The following is a 22,500-nucleotide window of genomic DNA, read 5'->3' as shown; positions in this document are numbered from 1 at the left end:
TACAAATGGGCAACACGTGATGCAGCTGGCCCTTCAGTGTAGGGAGCATGCCTTGGAATAATGGCAGTGCATGTTGTAATGCGAGTCTACCACTTCTCCTTACCCATACATCTGATGTCAGGTCAAACATCTGTTTTTTCAAGCAGGCTGACTGGCTATTTAAAAATGGGGAATCTGTCCCTGGGACTGTCTACAGTCTGACCCTTTTCTATCCAGGAGTACTGCTGCAGCTTCTCAAATGTCATAAACTGGCTGTAATGTCTGTTTCGTCACTGTTTTATAAAAGGATCAAGCCACAAATGGCTAGTTTTAAGGAATGGAAGATAAACATACTTGACTGACTGCAGTTTCTTCCCATTCCCTTACAAATTACTGCAGATCTTGTAAGAATCTCCAAAAAATGCTTGAGGCTTCTGAAATTAAAACAACTAGCACTCTACAGCTTTTAAAAAAGGCTAGTAAAGAAAAACAAGCACATCTTATTTACTTACTTGCAGTTTGTTAACCAGGAAAGTCCATTGAGACGAAAATGAGCCCATTTTCAATGGAAGCCCAAGGAGAAAAGCTCCATATACAAATATTACAAAGCTAATATCAACAAAGTTAAGTAGTACAATACAATTTACAAAAACTACTAAAACACAGTAATATACATGACAGAATAATAACATTTGGGCAATAAAGCAATGAATGAAATTAAAACAAGTATTACCTTCGAGTACAAGCCTGTAAAAAGCAGTTCTTTAACGAGCATCTAAAGTATAACCATGCTTTAATCACTTACTTCCTAATCTTTTCATGATTAAAACCTAATATAGTTATTTTTTAAGTTGCATATCTGCAAGCAATCTCCTGAGCCACATCATCTAGTTTGAAATTACGCTGCACTTGCTCGATGACAAAAGGGCAGAGACTTGTCTGCCTCATATGTACAGTAACATTTTATGCGCCTGAAGACACCTTCCAGATACTGGAACACACGTATCTGGCAATTGAATGTCCTAAATACCACAGTGGTCAAACAAGTCAAGGGTACTGCTTTGCCTGTAATATGACAGAGTACTGAAACCAGGCACCCTTTACTGACCTACATACAAATGACAGCTGGGTCTTCTATGGGATTTTTTTTTTCTCCCCAGTATAAATGATGATGCATTTAATCAGATTTGTCTTTATTTTGGTGGGGGGTGGGGGGTAGGTTCCAAAGATACTTAGCTAAATACAATCCCAAAAGTATAAAATTACCACAGGAAAGACAGAATCTCAGCACGAATATTAAATCCAACTTAACATGCTTTCACACAAGGTTGACCGTGCATTCCCAAAAGGGACATTCCAGTGGGAAGGCTGAAGAGAGGCTGCCCTGAATGCAGATGTTTCAACTTGAGGAGAATGCACCTGGCCAACACATAACAGGAACTCCTCATTTCACTCAGAGCAAGAACAACCAAATGAGAAGGGGATTCCCCGCCCTTACAGTTCCAGAGGCAAAACGGCCAGAAATAACAGTGTAGGTGTAGCATGCTGAAGCACTGAAAGCACTCCTCTGCGAATTTTCTATAAATCAAAAACAGTTCAGAAATCACTGGATGCCTACAAAGCCAGTAGCCAAACAGCTGAGCCTCAAATACATGACCATCTGTTGCCTTTTCCCAGCAATGACACTGAAGTGGTCTTCAGATATCCTTTGTACAAATTCCTGACCAACAGACAGTCCTACAACAGTAATTCACCATCAGCCAAAGGGACAGAAGTTACAAGGACTCTATGCAAAAATGTCTATTATTCAGCTGCAACTGCTGGGAAGCCGCATATAGTTTCCCTATGATGGTGAAAACTGTTTTCTGAATAAGAAGCATCAGTAGGCAGAAACACTAAACTTTCTCAAGTTTTTATAGAAGCAACATACCCATAACTTACCTTGATCCATTTAAAAAAATTGGAGTTAAGCTGTAGTCCAAGCAGAAATGTTCCTAAGCAAGGACTGGGATGTAACATAGGTTCATAGGTTAGTGCTAGACTACATTTTAAGCCTAGCCAATTACCCCATGTGAGAATCAAACCCTGCACCTCGCACCTGCAAAGTAAACAACTTAACCATTACGCCAAACTCCTTATGGACTTACTGCAAATCAGCAAGTCAAATGGCATCAGAAATACTCAGTTTAAGGATCTAAACCTCTTGTGCATCATCAACAGAATGGTTTGGAGGGAGAGGTATATCTTGCAGTGGATACTGCTGCTCTGCAAGACTCCACACCAACATAAAACTAAGTTCATCCTACCCATATTCAAACGCAACTTGGATCTATGGATGGGAAACAGAATTTACCCCAGGACTGACTGCCTCCTGTATTACTAATGGATGAGGTAGCTCATAAATGCTTTATTCCCATGCAAGCCCCCACCCCTCAAACTAACTATAGTATGATCAGTTATTCTCATTAGGAGTAATATCGACCATGAGATGAGTAAGGCCAGTCTATAACCAAATGGGATAGGTAATTTACAGCACAAAAAGGGAAAAAGGATGGGCTTAACACGGCCTGCAAGGGCAGCTAATCTAGTGCTCAACTATGAACCTATTAAATATGATTACTATCAAGCTGACAAAATTCAACTGGCAGCTAACAATCTCTATACATCACTCGCTCTCATGATATCTACCATCTCTCACCATTATCTATGATCACCATTTTCCCCCTGAGACAGTGCCTTATTTTTTTTTTTTTTAACATGTTCTGCATTCACAAGAGGAGAAGCCAGACTAGCATCTAAGACCAAGACACACAAAAAAATTCACAAATGCCCATTTCTGGCACTAATTCATTAAATGTTTCCATCTTTCTTTCCCTTTTATGGGTAGGAAGTTAAATGCTGTATAATGCAGTTTTAGGAGTATTCTCCTGCCAAAGTGATTCAACATTCAAAAAAGGAAGTAGTCACCAGGGCAAGTCTGTGACCAACAAAATCACTCTCAACTTTTAGTTGTCAAATGGCATTTCCAGAAAACACCAAGAAAGTATAGTTGAGCAAGTCCTACCTACATGTAAACACTAGACATTACAATTCCTCACTGTCTCAGTGGCATGTTGGGTTATTTGCCAAGCTAACCCAGTACTGGCCAGCTTTCAAAGCTCAGGCCCCCCTCCATCTCCCTTCTTGTGAAAGATGACTGGCTGAGCATATCCTGAGGGGAAGTCTACTCACTCCCTCTGACAAGCTGTATTCAGGCTTTTGCCCTTCCACAAAGGAGGAAAGTATCTAAATCAGTAATCGTCTAACAAGAGTAAATTTGCTCACAATCACAATACCATAACAAAAAAAAAAAAAATATATATATATATATATATATATATATATATATATATATATATATATATATATATCCAACAAAAACCAAATCACCCAAGTTGAAACCCACCTCAACTATGCACATTCTGGGGGATTGTGGGTGGGTGCTGCAACAGAGACAGTGAGGAATTCAAACATCCCATGTTACAGGTAAGTAGGATTTGTGCAACTGTACCATGTTCATCACTCTCATTGCCTCAGTGGGATTTTGGGTAGTTTCCAAAGCTTATCCTACCTGGAAGGTAGAAAGATAAGGATCCAGGAGCCCATGGAAAATGGTCCTAGTAAAGCATGCTCTAGACCATGAAAAGGAATCCAGTTTGCCTCACTTTGTGAACATATTTTTAACAGAGGACCAAGCTGTTGCCTCTAAAATGCATCTGGAGCCCACCACTTTCCAATATGCCATCAGTTATAAGGCACTAATCGAGTCAGCCTTAACCTTGCCTGGTAAAGACTTACTATGGTGGGAGAAACAGAAAACTGAAGACAACTATCATACAACAGTTTGCTCAAAAATGGGCTGACCTTTCTCAGACTCAGTATAGTAGACAAACAGCTGTTCAGTATTCTAAAGAGCTTTGTTATGTCAAGGTAGTACCCGAGCTGCCTGTGGGCATCCAAATTCTGTAGAATCTTCACTCCTTTGTTTTTTGGATCAGGGCAGAAGACTAGCAGACAGATGGCTTGATAGAATGTAGATTTGGAAACAACTTTACATACTACCTAAAAACATCTTTAACTTTTAAAATGGAAGAATTTCTAGTTGCAGTTTTTTTTGTCTCCTTAAATACCTACTGCTCATCTCCATGGAAAAAGTGTCTAAAAAGTAACAAAATAGAATCATCCAGGCTGCAAATTGCAATTCCTCTAGTTGGGGGTACCATTCACACAGATGCTGTGAGCAGATCCAGTCTATGAGGAAGCTTTTGGTAATTGTCCTTGGCCAATTCCATTAAAAGGGAGTTGCCACAAGGATCTTTGTTAATTCTTTCTGAACCTTTAGAAGCACCCTGGGACTCATCGGAAAGAGTGGAAATGTGCATGAGAACATTCCAGACCATGGGAATGATGAAGTATACATCTTATAACCATGGTTTCAAGGATGTCTCGAATCAAATGTACTGTCTGTTTTGAAAGGAGGAGAACATATCTACTTGGAGGTGTTCCCCACATCTGGGCCAAGTCCAGGAAGACCTACATGTAAGCTTTCACTTGTGAAGGTCTGTCCAGGAGCTGTTTAGTCTTGTTTGCTACAGTCTGAAGAGTAAGAATGCTGCAGAGCCAGTTTCCAGGCCATCACTGTCAACCTGTAAAGCGAATACGACCGTGTGCCCCCTTGCTTAAGGTACCACATCATGGTAGTGTTGTCTGTGACCACTAGAACAGGATTTGGAGTCCATAAGTGGTGAAGAACTTTTTAAGCATGAATCACTGGCAACATCTTTTACGTTCATGTGCTTTGACAAGTCCTGAGGGCCACAGAAGCCTTGCACTTTATCTCCCATGAGCACCACTCCCCATGCAAAATATGAAGTCTGGGTGGACAGATTGGACTGGATTCAGAAAACAGAAAGAGAGCCCTGGATTCAGAAAAGGTTCAGCCCTCTACTACTACAGCTCATGTTTTACAAATCCCAGTACCTGGAAATCCAAGGGATGAAGGTACTTAGGTCCAACAATTCAAGTGCAAACTGAATTTTTCTCATGTGAAGTCAGGCTAGTGTCATCATGAGGATCATGGATGCCATGAGGCCAAAACATTTTGAAGAACCATCTCACAAATGCCACATTTAGAAGACAGAAATCCAAGAAAATGCCGACAAGTAAAAAGTGTCTCTTCTGGCAGGAAAGTCATCCTTTTTACTATATCTATCAAACACCCCTGGAAAACAGTTTGCTGAAAGGATGTGAGGAAGGACTTTTGAAAGTTTAACAAAGCCCAGATGAGCATGAAAAGATGCAATTTGGTCTAAGGGCTGCAAGCACCTAGATACAGAATCCACACAAATCAGCGAGTCATCTAAGGAAAATGTGAAGGCTGCAGATTCTGCAATAGGCAGCTACTGGAGCAAGATACTCTGTAAAATTCAAGGTGCAATCGACAACCAAAAGGGCAATGCAGAAAGGTGAAAAACAATCCAAACAGCAAATCTCAAACTTCCTGTAACTGAGAACAAGAATACAAGTGCCCATGAGATCTAGAGTCAGCATGAAACAGTGGCCTGGAAGCAAATGCTTGAACCATCTATAAGGTGAGCATTTTGAATTTTTGAACTTTTATGAAGGTGTTTAAAAAGGACAAATCTAGAATGGGTCTCCAAGAGTGCTCCTTTTCTTGTACCAAAAAATTTTGGAATAAAATCCTTTGTCTTTGTGTATCACAGACACTGGTTCTATGGCCCCCTATTTTTACCATGTGATGGAGCACTGGAGGAAACCGCTCTGCCTGGTCTGGTGGGTCTGGAGGAATTCCCATGAAAGGGGAAGAATTTACTATCCATGCTAAGTACCCTTTCTAAATTATTGTCAGAACCCACTTTTGTGAGACTATTTGCAACCAGGCTGCAGGGTTGAGAAGCAGCCTGGGGGAAGGAATAAGAAAAGGATGGGCAGGAGGGAGTAGCGGTGCTCTGTGACTCAGAATAATCATTACATTGCAGGGGATTGATCTTATTTCAGGAAGGAACCCCACTTGCTTTGTTTCAAAGGAATATCTTCCTGCCATTTTGTTTTGGATTCCTGACTTTTGATTGGCTGGGACTTTTGTTCTGCCCCTTGAAAGAAGATGCCTGGTCTGGGGATAACTTGGTACTTGAAACTTCCTCGATACCCCATGCATTCATTTGTCTCCACCTTCCCAGTACCGGAGAATCTGTGTAACAGATGGCCCAGCCACCAATTCAGATCTTCAAGGACCATTCAGAATATTTGCTTTTAAATCAGATGTTCTGATTACATATCCAAGTATACAGTCTTACAGAAGCAGCAGCATTTCTTGAGGCCATGTGCAAATTCAAGCACATGTCTCAAATCAGGTTTGGAAACCAATGTCAAATTAGAGAGGATTTCATTCATGCAAGACTTTTGCTCTGCAAGTAAGGCTGCAGCAAAATCATCCAAACTGTATGCAGACTGCAACTCATCTTCCAAGACCGGTAAAAAAAAAAAAAAAGAGCGAGGACTGACAGCTACAGAATTTGCCATCTTATCCTTTATGAGGTCATATACCCTGCCTGGCTCTAGGGTAGTTCCCCACTGCTCCCACGAAAAAAACATTACTAAATCTAACAATTATCTGAGGAAAACTGCACCCTTGTTTGGACTTGGGCTCAAATTCATATTTGGAAGTATTAGAATGGCTGGACTCTGTCAAATAGGAAATGACCAGTGTCCTCACAATTCTCTGAAACAGAAAAGTCTCCAGCCAAAATAGCACTAAAGCCATAATGGGAACCCAACCACCAAAATTAGCTGTCAGCAGAACACTATTAGCTAAGGAAATGGAAAGGGGTTTCTCATCCGCGACTACTCCTGCACCTAAAGGGTTTGGATCTCCTATCCCTGTGTCAGGTACTTTGACATATAGAGGAAATGTCTAAACCTCATTAAATAGTGGCCGGCAAAGCTACACGAGAGGAAGATGGGACAAAAGGTAAGAGGTCTGAAGGCTGAGCAGAGGTCTCAACATAATCATTAGCTGTAGCCTGAGGCTTTTCTCATGTTAGATGCAACCAGATTTGTTTGGGGGGGGTACCAGAATTAGGAACCACTATGTCAGGGGAAAGAACACCAGCCAAAATAATAAACCGACAGTACTAGCTAAGGTATCAAAATGAGAACTTAAAATTTATAGTAATAAATATATCCCACAAAAATAAGTGCAGCCAAACTGTACTCTCATCACAAAAAGTGGTGTGTAATGTGTTCAGAATTCTTTTACAACTGACAGAAGTTTAAGAATTTACAGGACACAAAGCAACCAGTACGCCAAACCAGTGCTAAAATTAGCTCCACACGCTAACTGCCATAGAATAACTTCTGATAGCAATGTAAAGTCTTATTTTTCACACACAGAAAACTCTCTACAGTTCATTCAAATAACGTCATCTGTAGTAAAATCACAAACCGATGCTGAAACCAAAAGCAGCAGTCATACATATAGTAAATAATGCACAAACGCTGAAAATTCCAAGTTCTGTAATATTTTCCTGTCAAAATATAAAAAATAAAGTACAGTAAAATTTAAAGGAAGTCCTCTAGTACCCAACAGTATGCATAAATACTGTACTTTACACAAAATACTAAAACGTTTCCCCAGAAACTGTAAAAATGTCAAAGATACAAGCCAAATGAACACTGCTACAAGCAGAAATTTCTAGAGGAATTCCTGTAAACACTGTCAAAAATAAAATATGAAAACAAATATTTTAAACATAATAAAGAATAATAATTCTAATAAGAAAATGAGATGAAGGGTCTCCAAATGGAGCTTATCTGAGCACTAAGCTGGAAAAAAACAGCACTGGATCCCTTGAAGATTCAGCTTTCTTCCTCCTGAAAAGCTGAATGCTCCCCTCTCAGAATATGCTCAACCAATGAGCTGTCACAGGAACAGAGAGGGAGGAGAGTCTGAACATTTTTTAAGCTGGTCAGCACTGGGTTACCTTGGCAGATAACCCAAAAAGCCATTGAGGCAGTGGGAATGATCAACATCAATTGGTACAAAATCAGAAAGCAGCTAGCACCTAAAAAAGGAAAATACTGAAAACAGCCAAAAGGTACTTTCCATTCTCTCAGATCAGTAAAGGAAGCAAAACAAATGATGACAAAGCAATACAAAGGACTATTAAATTCAGATAAAAACAACAGGATATGGCACAGCTTAAGTTCTTGTTTAATGCTGGATTTCATGCAGACAACAGATGCATAACATGCAACTGCTTAACATCTATTGATATTTACCTGCTCTACAGTCTGTCCATAAAACTGCCAAACACCTGTAGGTAATCACATTTTATAAATGTATTTCCGCAACGCTCCTTGTAACAAAAACATTATGCATACTCTGCTACAACTTTTAAACACAGCAAATCTTCCATGATGAATTAACAGCAGCAAGACAGCCATCACTGCTAAATGTGCTAGATAAATAATGCTAAGCCACTAGAACTTTCAATACATACTAGAACTGAAGCCTATCTTAATTAATGCAAAACACGATCACTTTTCTATTCCTAAGTGACAAGCACAGTGACAAACATGAATCATCACTACCATCTACAGGTAAGCCTTCTACATACAGCAAGTACAAGATTTAAACTCAAAGCTGCTGTTGTAACCTCAATGCCGCCTTCAACAAATGTCTACATGCTTTGCAGTAGTATCAATTTTTCAGGGTGAATGCACTGTCAGAGAAGAATGAACAGTAATCCTGCACAATACAGATAAACCGTAATCCTGCAGTAATCCGGACATTCCTTCAAAAAAGTGCCACAAATCTGCCCCTTATTACACCAATCACCTCAAAGTATTTTTGTTTTTAAATTTGATAGTTAAGTCAACTGGTTTATTTTGATACCTTTTAGCCAACACCACATGGACAAACAGTAAATACAACGTATATGGCACAAATTACTGAGTAGGCCAAATTTATCCCATATTTAAGTGGTGATCACCACTTTCCAAATAAACATTTCTACTGCCTGGATGTTAATGATCAGTGTTCTTACCTATTTTATCCTCTCCCTGATGCACTTTATTAAGAGCAGCCTGTATACTTTATAGAATCTTAACACAGCAATTCAAATAATTTCCTCACCAAGGAACATGGTGGGAATGTAACAAAAAAAAGTATTTGGTAGCAGGCTGTATGTTACACATTAGCTCTGAAAAAACAAGTGACCAACAAACTCATTAAACATGCCTATAGCAGAACTTTCATGTTTTCATGGACAATAAAGAAATTACAGTCATTTCTTAATTTTCAAGGAAACAGGCTTGCTCTAAACAAGGGGTGATGTACTTGCACAAAAGAAACACTATGAGTGCCAAAAACTAAAAAAAATAAATAACTTAACTCCACACAGAAACTTCAACACAATTAAACAGAACCACCATGTTTTCTTAAAAGCAAAAAGTGTTGGCAAATCATCAGAAAAAATAAGCCCAAAATTACTACACCAGCCATAGACAATTTTAAGTTTTTAAAATGGCAGTTAATAAAAATGTTCAGTGAACCACTACACATTAACCAGTTTTAATAATATATGTTCAATACTGCCAAGAAGCACACCAAGTTAAAGCCAAATTGTTCACAAAGTTGTAGCAAAACACAGCAGTCCTAAAACTGGTAGTTTAAAACTAGGAGGTAAATAAAAAGAAAGAACAGAAACAGGCAGAAGCTTAACATCATGAAAAAAATTGCGACTTACCTAAATAGCTGAGAATGCAACACCAAGAAAGGTTTAGCACAGTCGTGTGTTCTAGTTCATCATACTGCAGTTTCATCAAAAGTGAGCAGATGCTTAGTTTCCAACAAGTCAATTGAAGATGCTGAAGAAAACCTGGGAAAACCACATTTAAAAAGTTTATACTTGGTAACGCAGACATTTACAAGGAGCACATACTTTAAAGCAAATAGTTTAAAACATTTTAGAGAATGGGATAACTGTACATCAGCACCCTAATTGGAGAATGAACGTTCTTCGGCAGTCTATTAAGTAAGCAATAATGCTCGACAGGGTGTGTATGTTAAAGCGTAATTAAAGCCCAACGCTGTAGGTGTAGGTAGAGGGCTTCTACACCCCTGGGTGGGCATTAATTACACATTAACGCACACCCTGTCTGGCATTATTGCGCTTGGAGAATGGGCTCTCTGCAAAAGTGTTTTACTTTAAGTACTATATTATTTTTTTATATCATTTTCATGTAAAATAGTTCCTCCACCTAATGTTTCAAACTTTCTGTAGAATATGTTAATTGTGTTGGAGGAAGCATTTTACATCAAAACTATATAAAAAAAGATACAGTACTTAAAAAAAAAAAAGCATGTAAACCAACAATTTTAGAGAACCCATACTCTCTCCCAGTCTCTCTTTCATACAGTTTCTTCTGCTTTCACAGACACAGACAGACACTCTTCTCTGGTTTCAAACTCGCATTCGCTCACACAAGTATAACTCTCAACCTGTTAGCAAAAACAATCTGTACAAAGCCAAAAATAATGGGGCGACAAGGCCCCAAAAATAGGACAAACTTTAAATACTGCTCATAAACTTAGAAAGTTGCTAGAATAAAATATCTTATTACAGTGCTTTTTCTGAAAGATATAAAGCATGAAACTCAAATGCCTGCCATTATTTAGTGAATTCATTCATCACTGATTTGCCACAAAACTTCAGAAAACCACAAATTTTGAGGAAAAGACAAAAAATAGGAGGCAAAAATCTGGACATCTGAGAGCTATGTACACAAGACCTCTGTCTCTCTCGATTGATCTCCCACACACAATCTCCTCTGCTTTCATATATGCATTCACACACACATTTTATTTATTTTACATTTGTTGACTGGGAGTGTCTGACTGAGCTGACGGACCTTTTTCAGCAGAGGCCCAGGGAAAAAAGCTCCACTTTTACGTAACATAATAGTAGAAATGGTAATACATCAATAAACTGAAAAGATAATACATCATTATTTGGAGATAAGCCCTGAGTAACATCTGTTAGCAACATATTAATAATGTTCAAAATAAGACATTAATTGAGTACAGACCAAATGAAATGAAATTACAATTACAAAACAATATATAATGCAGACAGGTTAAGATGCATACTAGGCAGTACCGGTTTATTTGGGTTAAAAAAATAGTGGACTAATAAGACTTTTGTTTAGAGATGGGGTTGTGGAGGAGATGCTGCAAAAGTTAGGAAGTATTGCTTGACAGGAGTTACAGTAAAAGGATAGGCCTTGGCTGGGGGTTCCTTCAGTGCGGAGTCTGCATGTTCTCCCTATTGTCGCGTGGGTTTCCTCCCACATCCCAAAGACATGATGTAGGTGGATTGGACACTCTAAATTGGCCCTAGGCGTGAGTGCATGCGTGTGTGTGCCTTCCGTGGAAGGCTGGGCACCAGGCTGGCAACTTCACACGGTAAAACTCTACTGACAATCATGAGCGGACAGGTGATCCACTGTGGCGACCCCCTAACCAGGAAAAGCCAAAAGAAGAAGAAGGTTGGAGTGATAAGAGAGTAGAAGTGTGTTATGGTTGAGAAGGTTAAAGTGAGATTTTGTAGATGGGGAGAAGTTGAGCAGGAGGTTCAAGGTAGGCAAGGGAGGCTAAGTACTAGATAAATAAGTTAAAGGAGGCTAAGTGCAATTGCAGGACCATTGATTGTTCAGGTAGTCTTTTAAGGCTGATATGAATTCCTTAGCATTATTGAGAGTCCTGATTTCCTGGGGTAGTTTGTTCCATGATTTGGCAGGGTTGTAGCTGTAAAGGTTGCAGCCAGTTTTATTCTTTGGTTGTTGGGCTTGAAGTAGGTCTTGGTCACAGCTTCGAAGAGTCCTAAAAGGAGTGTATTAGGAGACAAGAGGGGATAGGCTGGGACAGAAAGAGGGTTGATATAAAATGGAATGTATAACCATAAGCTGTGAGAGAAGAAGCGAAGGGGGAAATTCAAGCCAGTGTAAGGTTTTTAGAGAGAGACAGTGATGTGATTTACAATTTAAAAGTTTGCTGTGAATCTGGCGATTTTGTTATAGGTAGATTCTAGCTTAGTAAGGAGTGATGAGTTAAGGTTAGCTAGGATTTGGGAGCTGTACATACAACTTGGTAACAGATACGCATGGCAGAGTGATGTCCTTGCTTTATTAGTGGGGAACTTTTTATTTTTGTATAAGAGCCCCAGTTTTTGGTGTGTTTTACTGATGCAATTGTTAACATGTACATCAAATTTTAGTTGGTCATTGATTAGGACACCTAAGAGTTTAGTGGGGGATTCAACAGTGATTGTTGTGTTGTTTAGGGATAGTATTGAGAAGGAAGATTCAAGATTGTTAAGGCCTTTGGGGAGAAACAGTAAGAGTTTGGTTTTGTTAGGATTCAGTATAAGCTGGTTATTAGATGGCCAGAAGGATGACTGAGAAAGTGAGAGAAGTTCCATGGGGGTGTCAGCGATGGAGATAATTGTGGAGTCATCTGCATACTGGACAACTGATGACTAAGAGCAAGATGTATAGAGTAGGTTAGTGAAGATGTTGAAGAGTAGTAGTCCAAGTATGAAACTTTCGGGAATGCTAGTTTTAACAAGTACAGGGGGGGAGCAGAGAGCCTTTTTACATATTGTTGTCGATCTGAGAGAGAGTTAGAAAACCATTTAATAGTAGGGGTAGAGAAGTTGTGGTTTGTGAGTTTGCTTAGGAGACAGTGTCGAAAGCTTTTGAAAGATCAAGGAATAAGCAGGAGACCAGTTTGTTATTGTCTCTTACTTCAGTGATGGTGCTAATGAAGGACAGGAGGACTGTGGTGGTACTGTGTTTTGGGCGAAAGCCATGCTGAGTGGGGACAAGAAGATTTTCATGTAATAAGTGTTGTATGACCTGTTTGTGAATGCATTTCCAGGATTTTCGAGATGGGTGAAAGGACAGCTATGGATCTGAAGTTGGAGATTTCTGAGGAGTTACCTCCTTTACATATAGGTATAGTGTAGAAGTCCTTCCAGACAATGGGAACTTTAGATTCAGAGATGCAGATGTTAATGAGAATAGATACAGGAAGAGAGACAGAGTTTGCTGCTACTTGAAGGAAGTAGAGAGGGATGTTGTCAGCAGGAGAAGAACAGGGTTTTAGTTGGCCGAGTAGAGTTTTGATGTAGCTGGCAAGTACATATTTGAGGGAGAAAAAAATTACTGGAGTTTGAGGACACAGTAGTACTAGGAGGGATTACCGTGTAGGTATTTAGGGAGTTGGAAGGTAGCATCTTTTTGATAGATTAAATAAAATGAGAGTTAGAGATAGTTGCAGTTTCTTGTGGTGTTTTTGTACGGCAGGAGTTTGGAGAGGAAGGGTTGCCAGGATGGAGAATTTGATTAACTGCATGCCATAACTTAAAGGTATTTGCCTTTTGAGCAGTAGGTGGGTTAAGATAAAATTATTTTTTTATACTTGTTGATTTGTTTTTTTTGCCAGGTTTCTAAGTTCCTTGTATTTTTGTAGGTGGATGGGTAACTTGGATTGTATGTCCTCATTTTGTCCCTTGATTTCATTAAGCTGCGAGTGGGTTTGGTTAACCAAGGGGATGATTTAGGTTCAATATGTACGGTGTGGACGGGTGCTAGTGAGTTAAGGATATTTAGGAAAATGGAGTTAAAAAGTTTGTACTGCCTGATCTAGAGGCATTAGATTCAGGGAGGACCAGTTGATTTGGGAGAGGAGGGCATTGAGAGTTTCAGGTTGGAAGCTAGTTAGCTTGTGACATGTAATGCATCTGTACAGCCTAGGGGTATGGGGAGTAAACTGGAGAACTTTTACAGGGGAGTGGTACTTAGGCAGTCATGATCACTCTCACTCCCTCTCTCACACAGTCTCCACTGATCTTATAGCGAGTCAAAGCGTGTATGAAAGCAGAGGTGACTGTGTGAGTGTGTGTGTGTGGGGGGGGGCAGAGCTCTCAACTTTGTGATAAGCCATCTAAATTGCTTACTTCATCCACATTACTGCCTTCTGACAAGGACACTAGAACCATGGATAGACTGATTAAGAAGGTTTATACTTCGGCTACCCTAGCTTTTAGGGCTATTAATTATCAGAGCCATATCTCTAGTTATGTGTTGGCTCTTCTTTCTCAGGCTTGTCAGCTTTTATCTGATCTTCCAGACTCAGAAATCTGCTCTTTTCTTGCTAGAGATTTCCTCTCAAGTAGTTTGTCATTCTATCAAATGCAGTTATGATGCAGCAGATGCCTCTTCTAGGGCTGCTGCTTTTGGTTCAGTAATGAGGAGGTATTCTTGGCTCAGGCTTTAACCTTTACTTGATATTAAGGCTAAGTTGATGGATGCTCCTCTGGATAATAAACATTTGTTTGAAGAAGGCTTTACAGAACCTTAAACATGTCTTTGTTTCTCCTCTGCCTAAATTAAAGTGAAACTACCATTCTAACCAGCCTTTGGTTCACAGGCAATCGCACCCTCCTTCTAAAGGTAAAAAGGGTGGTAAATAGCCTCCTCCTGCTAAGGGTATTCAGACTGCAGGGATTCGAAAGCCTTCCTTTCCTGAGAAACCAGGAGCTGTCTGACTATCCACCTGTTCCCAGCCACATTCCTCTCTCTCTTTGCCTCTCTTTTTCTCTTCCTGTTTGGCTCCAAATCACTCAGGATTCTTGGAGTTCTGTCAATCATTCGGCAGGGGTACTTCATGGTCTGGATTTCCAACCCTCCTCCTATGGGCATTCCTCAGCCTCCGCGGAAACCACTTGTTTTCCCGGAGGTTCTCAGAGACCACTGGTCTCAGGGTATTATTCAAGAGGTGCCTGTGTCCCAAAGGGGGAAAGGGTTTTATTCAAGAACGTTTCTATTGCCCAGAAAAGAGGGTACTTGGAGACCTAAATGAGACCTCGCTCATCTAAAACCCCTTTCTGAAGATGCCCTCCTTTTGGATGTTGTCCCTTCAGTCCCTTTTTCCTCTCTTGCTCCCACAGACCTTTCTTGTGTCTCTGGAACTCAAGGATGCATATCTCCATATTTCGATCCATCCTCTGTTCAGGAGATTTTGGCGTTTCTCGGTTGCTTCCTGGCATTTTCAGTTCTGTGCTTTGCCCTTTGGTCTTTCTACTGCCCCAAGGGGTATTCACCAAATGCCTTGCTCCTGTGATTGCTTTTTGCAGGCTTCAAGGGATCCAAATCTTTCCTTATTTGGATGACCTGCTGATTCAGGCATCCTCTCCAGAAGTCGTTTTGCAAACTCTTCATTTTATCATTTCTCTTCGTCAGAGCCTAGGGTTCAATATACATTTTTTTTTTAAGTCTTCCCTGACTCCTTCTCAGGATCATGTCTTTCTGGGTTGCAGGATTCATACTGTGCCAATGCTGGCATCCCTGCCTCCTCCAAAGGCCTTACCTCTCACTTCTTTCTTTCAAACTCTTCTTCCCCTAGCCTCCATTAAAGCCAGGGAGTTTCTGAGAGCTCTGGGGCTCATGGCTTCTACTTTTCCGAAGTTCAAGTGGTCTGAAGTCAGTGTAGCTTCAGCGTGTGCATCCTGTAGACTTCACAATTCCTGTTCTCCCATGTCTCAAGAATGAAATTATGTGGTGGATTCAGCAGTTAGAATCCAGGGCTCCCTTTTCACCCTCTTCCCTCTCCGGATCGGTTCACAGATGTTTCAGATGTGGTATGGGGAGCAATGTTTAGCTCCCTGCGGGTTCAAGGAGTGTGGCTGCCTCGTTAGCAGATGGAGAACATCACCATTAAAGATATGAGAGCTCTTATACTGGCTCTTTAGGCCTTTCATCCTCTCTTCTCTCCAATGCCTCTCAAGGTATCCACTGACAATAACACAGTTATGTGGCATATCCACAAACAGGGGGGGTACAAGATCTTACAGTTTTTGCCAGCTGGCACTTCTGGTATGGGATCTGGCTCTCAAGTATCAAGTGACTCTTCAGGCAGTCTACATGCCTTCAGATAAGAACACTGGCAGACAATCTGAGCAGGACCTTCACTCAATCCCATGAATGGATGCTTCACAGGGATGTGTTTCTGGACATTGTTCACCAGTGGAGTACTCCTCAAGTAGATATCTTTGCCTCCCCTCTGAATAGACAACTTCCTCTGTTTTGTACCAGAGACCCAGGTCCTCTGGTATGGAAGGTGGATGCCCTCTCATTTTCCTTGAAGGGGATGTTTCTTCATGCATTCCCTCCCCTTCTTCTCATTCTGAGAGACCTGTTCAAGATTCAGCAGGATGCTCCCAAGATATTGGTGACTCCCTTTTGGCTGCAACAGCACTGGTTCCCTCTACTTCTGCATCAAGCCATGGGCAATCAGCACAAGTTACCTCACAGGGTGAATCTCACACAAGTCAAGGGGTCTCTCATCCATCCGCACCTGTCCATGCTTCAAATGACACTGTGGTGATAGAGTTTTGATCCCTCAGACACCTTTTTTTAAGAGGATGTGCTGCAGGTCCTGCAGGAGGCCAGGAAACCTACTACTAGGAAATCCTACTTGAATAAATGGAAGAGGTTTTCTATTTGGTGCCTTTCTCATGACCTGCACCCACCTTTTGTGGATGTTCCTTTGGTTCTCTCTTACTTGTGTGAGTTACTCAATGCTAGTTTGCCTATTCTTCTACTAAGGCCTATTTATCAGCTCTTTCTGCTGGTCTGTCTTCAACTCCCCTGTTAGTTTCTAGATTTTAAGCTGAGCAATTTCTTAAAGGCGTCCTTAATATGAGACCTCCTAGGAAGCCTGTTTCTCCTCCCTGGGATCTTAATTTCATTGTGGAAAATCTGACTCTGGCTCCTTTTGAACCTGCTGTTTCAGCTTCCTTGCAACGTTGTTCTTGGAAGACAGTTCTTTTGTTAGCTGTTACTTCTGCCAGATGGGTCTCCGTTGCAAGCCTTTATGGCTTGTCCACCTTTCTTGATATTTCAAGAGGACAGGGTGTCCTTGCGCACTAATCCTTCTTTCATGCCAAAGGTTGTTAATGAGTTGTCACTTAGTCTATTAATTTGCCTACTTTTTTCCCCTCTCCGCAATCTGTCAATGAGAGGGTGCTGCATACCTTAGATGTGCAAAGACAGCTCAGATTTTATTTGGATAAAACTAAAGCTATCAGAAGATCTGACCAGTTGTTTGTTTCATTTCATCCTGGTCTTTAGGCTTCATTTCATCCTAGGTCTTTAGGCTTGGCTGTTTCCAACCAAACTACTTACACTTGGATTTCAAAGGCCAATTCCTTTTCTTACACTTTTCATGGCGAGTACCTTCCTTCTTCTGTAAAGGCTCATTCTACTAGTGCTGTGGCTTTTTCTGGTGCTTTTTTTTCACAGGTAGAGACACTAACTCTGTTCTTGAAGCTGCTACCTGAACTTCTGTGCATACCTTTATCAAACATTACCAGTAGGATGGTATCTCCAGAGCTAGGGCTGGTTTTGCCGATGCCATTCTTCATGGCTTCTTAGAGGGCTCTGCTGCTTCCTCCTCTCAAGTTTCTTCTTGAGCTTTGGCACTCTCCCATCTGTAATGAATACTGCAGCGGTGAATGTAAGGACAAAGTACAGTTGTATAACATCTTAACATAACGGTAGATGTCCTTGCCTTTACTACTATTTTCCTTCCTGGATGTGCATGTTCTTCTTGGTCTTCCTTGGACTGCTATTCCTACTGGGGCAATCAGTTCTGAAGATGATATGCCTGAACGTCACCTTTATGCCCTACGCTACACAACGAGTCTGTAGGTGATGTTCAGCATACTTTTAAAGCAATGGTAGACTTTGGTAAACTGGCCGGATGGTGGGCTTCATGGCAGGGAATCCCATTTGTAATAAATGCTGCAGCAGTGAAGGCAAGGACATCTACCATTATGGCAAGATTTTACACAACCGTACTTGTTCTTGGAGACCTTTTATGCAAAACTTTGTTTCATAGTTTAGTACTAGGCTATCTGCCCTGGGGCATTTGCAAGCGTAGCCCTAGAGATGTGGCTTTCGCCACCCCATGTAGTGGTACCAAGGTGTATAGAATAAAATTTAGAATACTGTGCCTTTGTATAGTAGTGACACACTGAAGACCCCCTTACTTATTATAATTAGCTTACTGTGCCTCTGTTAAGTAGCGACACAGGGGTGACCCCCAAGGTAAACCTACGATCTCCCATCCACTCGTCAAGATTTCTCTTGAAGAGAATCAGTGAGGGGCTCTGCCTAACATGGACTGGGATTTTGTTCCAGAGTATGGGAAGCCTCCGAGTTATGAATCTGTCCCTCCAGCATGTTCTATTCATGTTTGTACTGAGGTTTAAATCTTTGGCTCTTGTGGTTCCTATGGATTTTGATTTTTTGAGGTGGAGCATGTCCATCAATTCCTGGTTGGGCATGGCCTTGTACGTCAGGCACAGATCACCTCTGAGCAGGCGGTATGCTACTGAATAGAGCTGGAGTTTCTTTAGCCTGGCAGCATATGACATATGTTGGAGACCCTTGATCCTCTTGGTGAGGTACTTCTGGGGTCTCTCCAGCTGTTGTAAGTGCCGGGTGAGGTACATACCAAATGGGGCATTGTACTCAATCATGGGCCTGATAAGGGAGGAGTACAGGGGCACGATGACCTCCTTTGATCTGGATGTGAACCCCTTCATGATAAGGTGGGCAAGGTAGAAAGTCTTTCTAACCACTTTGGCAACGTGGGTGTCAAATGAGAGGTCACTATCAACTTGGGTCCCCAGGTCTCTGATGACTTTTTCGGTACTCAGTGGATTACTGTCTATGTGATAATTTGTGGGTATTTTGTTTTTCCCCAAAGGGGATGACTATACATTTCTTGGCATTCAGTGAGGCCGTGATTCCGGCACCAGTTCTTAGTTTCGGTGAGGCCTTTCTGTAGGATGTATGTGTCAGCTGGTGTATCGACTATGGCGCCTAGTTTGCAGTCATCTGCGAACTTAGTCAGCCACAACCCAACCCTCCCATGTTTGCTTTCACATCTGAGAAGTAAATGCCGAACAAGAGGGGTCCCAGGACAGAGCCCTGTGGGACACCACTTGTGACTGGCTTTGAGTCTGAGATGGCTCCCGCAATGTTGACTTTATGGGTTCTGTTCTTTAGCCAGTTTGTAACCCATCTTGTGACATATGGATTTACATTTAAGCTGTTTAGCTTATCTATGATCCCCGAGTGGGGTATCGTGTCGAAGGCTTTAGCCAAGTCCAGGTAGGCTGTATGGACTGCCTTGCCCTCATCAATGGCTCTAGTGACTGTTTCGAAAAAGTCAACCAGGTTCAAAAGGCAGGATCTGCCCTTTACAAAGCCTAACTGGGTGGGATCAAGCGTCTGTAGGTCCCCAATGTCGTTGTTTATGAGATCCATAATAATTCTTTCCATAGCTTTGCAAACCAGGCTGGTCAAGCTTATGGGGCGGTAGTTCCCAGGGTCTGTAGTGGAGCCTCCCTTGTGGAGTGGGAACACTGTTGCTGTACGCCAGTGTTCAGGTACATATCCTGTAGTAAGGTTAAGGTTAAATAACATTTTTATATGTGGGTTTAGCTCCTCTTGGAGTTCACGTATCACGCAGCCGGGGATACCATCAGGTCCCATAGATGTTGTGGTTTTTGCTTTGTTGAGGGCGGTTCTCACCTGGACATCAGAGATGACAGGGAGGTTACATTCAGCTGGGATGAGTATTTCTTCTTTTGGAGGTGAGGGAGGGGAGAAATTTGCACTGAACCTGTCAGCCAGAATGCTGGCAATATCTGTGGGTTCGGTAAATTTTTTGTCGTTGTGTACTAACTCTGAGCATATCCGAGTGTTTCCGCCCAGGTTTCTAACATAACTGAAGAATGCCTTGTGTTTATCTTTAGTGTCCTTGGCGATTTTTCTCTCAAAGTTGGCCTTGGATATTTTTATGAGAGAATGTAGCTTTCTACTAGTGCTGATCAGAGGTGCCTTCCCTTTATGGGATTTTGCCCTGTCTTGCAGTAGCTTCCTTCTTTTGTTATACAATTTGTTTATGGCTGGGGTCCACCAGACAGGACGCTTTCCTTTGGTGGAGAGGGTCTTGGTTTTATTTGGGATTGCACGATCCATGCATTCTTGGAGCTGTCCATAGAAAGCATTTGTGTAGGATTCAGCATTGTGGGATGTGGTTTCCATTGGCCTTGTGGGCTTAAATGATACCATCTCAGTCTTGAGAAGTGTAAAGTCGGCTTTTGAGAATTTTCTCACTATAGTCTTTTGTGCTGGGGGTGGAGGTGGTAAATGTATATCCAGGGTGATTAGTTTGTGGTCAGATATCACCAGTGACGGCAACACATTCCGGTGTGGAGCATTTTGTCCCCATGTTTGTGATGATCAGGTCTAGTATATTATCTCCCCTCGTGAGAGAGGTGACTAGCTGTTCCATTGCATTTGAGTTTATGAATTCCAGGAACCTTTGGCCTAGGGTGTTGGGGCTAGAATAGTGCACCCAGTCTATGTTAGGGTAGTTGAAGTCTCCCAATATGATGGTATTTGGTGAGACATTCATATCTTCCAATGTCTTCAGGAAGGCTGAGTGGGGTTCTTGAGATTGGGAGGGTGGTCTGTAACATGCAACCAGTTGTATAGCAGTTTTGCCTACAGTTAGCTGCACATGGATGGTCTCCGATGCTTCATGAGTTGCCACTAACCTAGAGGTGTGGGTATCCTTGATGAATATGGACACTCCCCCTCCCTTTGTGGTTCGGCCTGGGTTTTGGGGCCGAAAAGCATGATACGAGGTAAAGCCTGGTAGCGCTGGGGTGCTCTCAGGAGCCTTGAACCAGGTCTCGGTTACAGCGCAGACATCGATGTTCTCCAAACTGAGGAGTGCTTCGAGAGCCTGCATCTTGAGATTTAGACTTCTGGCGTTGAGCAACATTACCCTTAATTTTTTTCCATTTTTTGTTTTCTAAGGAGTTGGGTTCGTCTTTTGAGCCTTGCCTAAAAAAGTCACTATGGGGGTGGCAAGAGCCTTAGCCAATATCCGAAAGCCCAGTGGTTACAGGTGCAAGCCGTCCCTTGCGAAGCTGCGTGGCTTGTTCAGCATGTCATCCCAAGCAGACAGACACTGGATCCCCCTAGAATGACACCAGTAATTGAGCCAATTATTAAAGCTGATCATCTTGTCTTTGTATTGGTGCATCATTCTTGGTGAGGGCAGGATGCTGCTCAGGGTCAGGGTCATACCAGCCTGGGCTACATAATCAGGGAGCTCCTCTATGTCTCTTTTCATGTAGTCCAAGGAGGTACTTCTGAGGTCATTCACGCCGGCATGGACAATGACGGAGTCATATTTGTACGTGCTTTTGAGTGACCTGAGTGCGTGTGTTATATGGCAAATCCTAGCCCCTGATAGGCAGCTTACCATTACCCTCTCCTTGCTCAGCCTGGTAAGTGGGACGTCAGTGTGTCTTACTATAGAGTCACCTATCACTAGTGTATCAGGCATAGTGTTTGGCCTTAAGGGCTGTGATTTATTGACACACCAATTTATTGAAGTATGTGTTGCATGCATTACGTTTTGAGGTGGTGGATTTTTGGGTGTCTGCTTTGGAAGCCTCTGTTGTTTTGGTAAGTTTTTTAATAGAGCCTCTGAGTATGTTTTTGTGTTATTATGTGCTTGATTTGCTGTTGGGGTAGGTCTATGTGTGACTGGGTTTGTTGTGTGTGTGGTTACCTTCTCCTCCTGTCTGGTCTTGCCAGTCCTAAGTTGAGAGAGTTCAGCCTCCAGTTTGGATATAGTTGCATCTCTCACATGTATTTGTGTTTGTTGGGAGGAGGAGAGGGTTGTCTGTGTACATGAGACAATTATAGCATTGTCTCAAGATTCCCAGATTAACCAGCTGAGCAGGAGAAGATGCTAGCAATCTACCACTCGACATGCTAGATTATAAGAGAGTGCTGTGTCTTTAAGGGAAGTGGTTGGGGTGGTAGGTGGATGGAGTGCTACTTGAGTTTGAGAGTGCCTGCTTAGAAGAGAAGCTTTGAGAACAAGAGCTATGCTTATAATATAACAAGTAGACTGGTTATTCTAAAAGTAGAGCTTTCTAAGGGAAAATTTGAAAAGCAGACTTGGCGGAGCCAGGAAAGGTTTAACCGGCACTGCGCTAGGCGCATAATCGCGCAAAGCCGCGCTAATGCGGATTTTAAACAGGGAACTTCAAAAGAGCTAGAAATGGTCCAAAACAACCAATTACTACAGCTCTTGTGCTGAGGTCACTCCTTCAGGGACAGATAGGCTGCTCAAGGCTCCCCACTCCAACTGGTGAGCAAAGAAACTTCCTTCTTATCCAAGTAAGGTAATGGACAACACAGGAACTACACCACAGCCCAAAATACAGCAAAGCCTGTAAACTTGTCAAAACTAGTCGAGGAGAGGGAGGAAAACAAGGATTATTTTTTGTTTTTAGA

General features: G+C 41.7%; 1 protein-coding gene across 10 annotated transcripts in view; it reads right to left on the bottom strand.

The window, feature by feature from the left end:
• R3HDM1 (R3H domain containing 1) overlaps nucleotides 1-22,500 on the bottom strand; it is a 2,579,330-nt gene that overhangs the window by 2,535,370 nt on the left and 21,460 nt on the right. For 9 of the 10 annotated variants that reach the window (XM_044074947.1, XM_044074954.1, XM_044074957.1 and 6 more), the window contains exon 2: nucleotides 9,789-9,920. The gene's annotated coding sequence lies outside the window, so the exon portion shown is untranslated. Of the gene's footprint in view, nucleotides 1-9,788; nucleotides 9,921-11,702; nucleotides 11,716-22,500 lie in introns of those variants that run through there. The other variant, XM_044074949.1, reaches the window with a different exon arrangement.

The sequence above is a fragment of the Protopterus annectens genome, chromosome 6.part0 (genome assembly GCF_019279795.1).
Source record: "Protopterus annectens isolate FY-2018-M chromosome 6.part0, PAN1.0, whole genome shotgun sequence".
NCBI lineage: Eukaryota > Metazoa > Chordata > Ceratodontiformes > Protopteridae > Protopterus > Protopterus annectens.
Note: the sequence above shows the minus strand (reverse complement) of the source record. Positions and strands in the feature narration are given on the sequence as shown.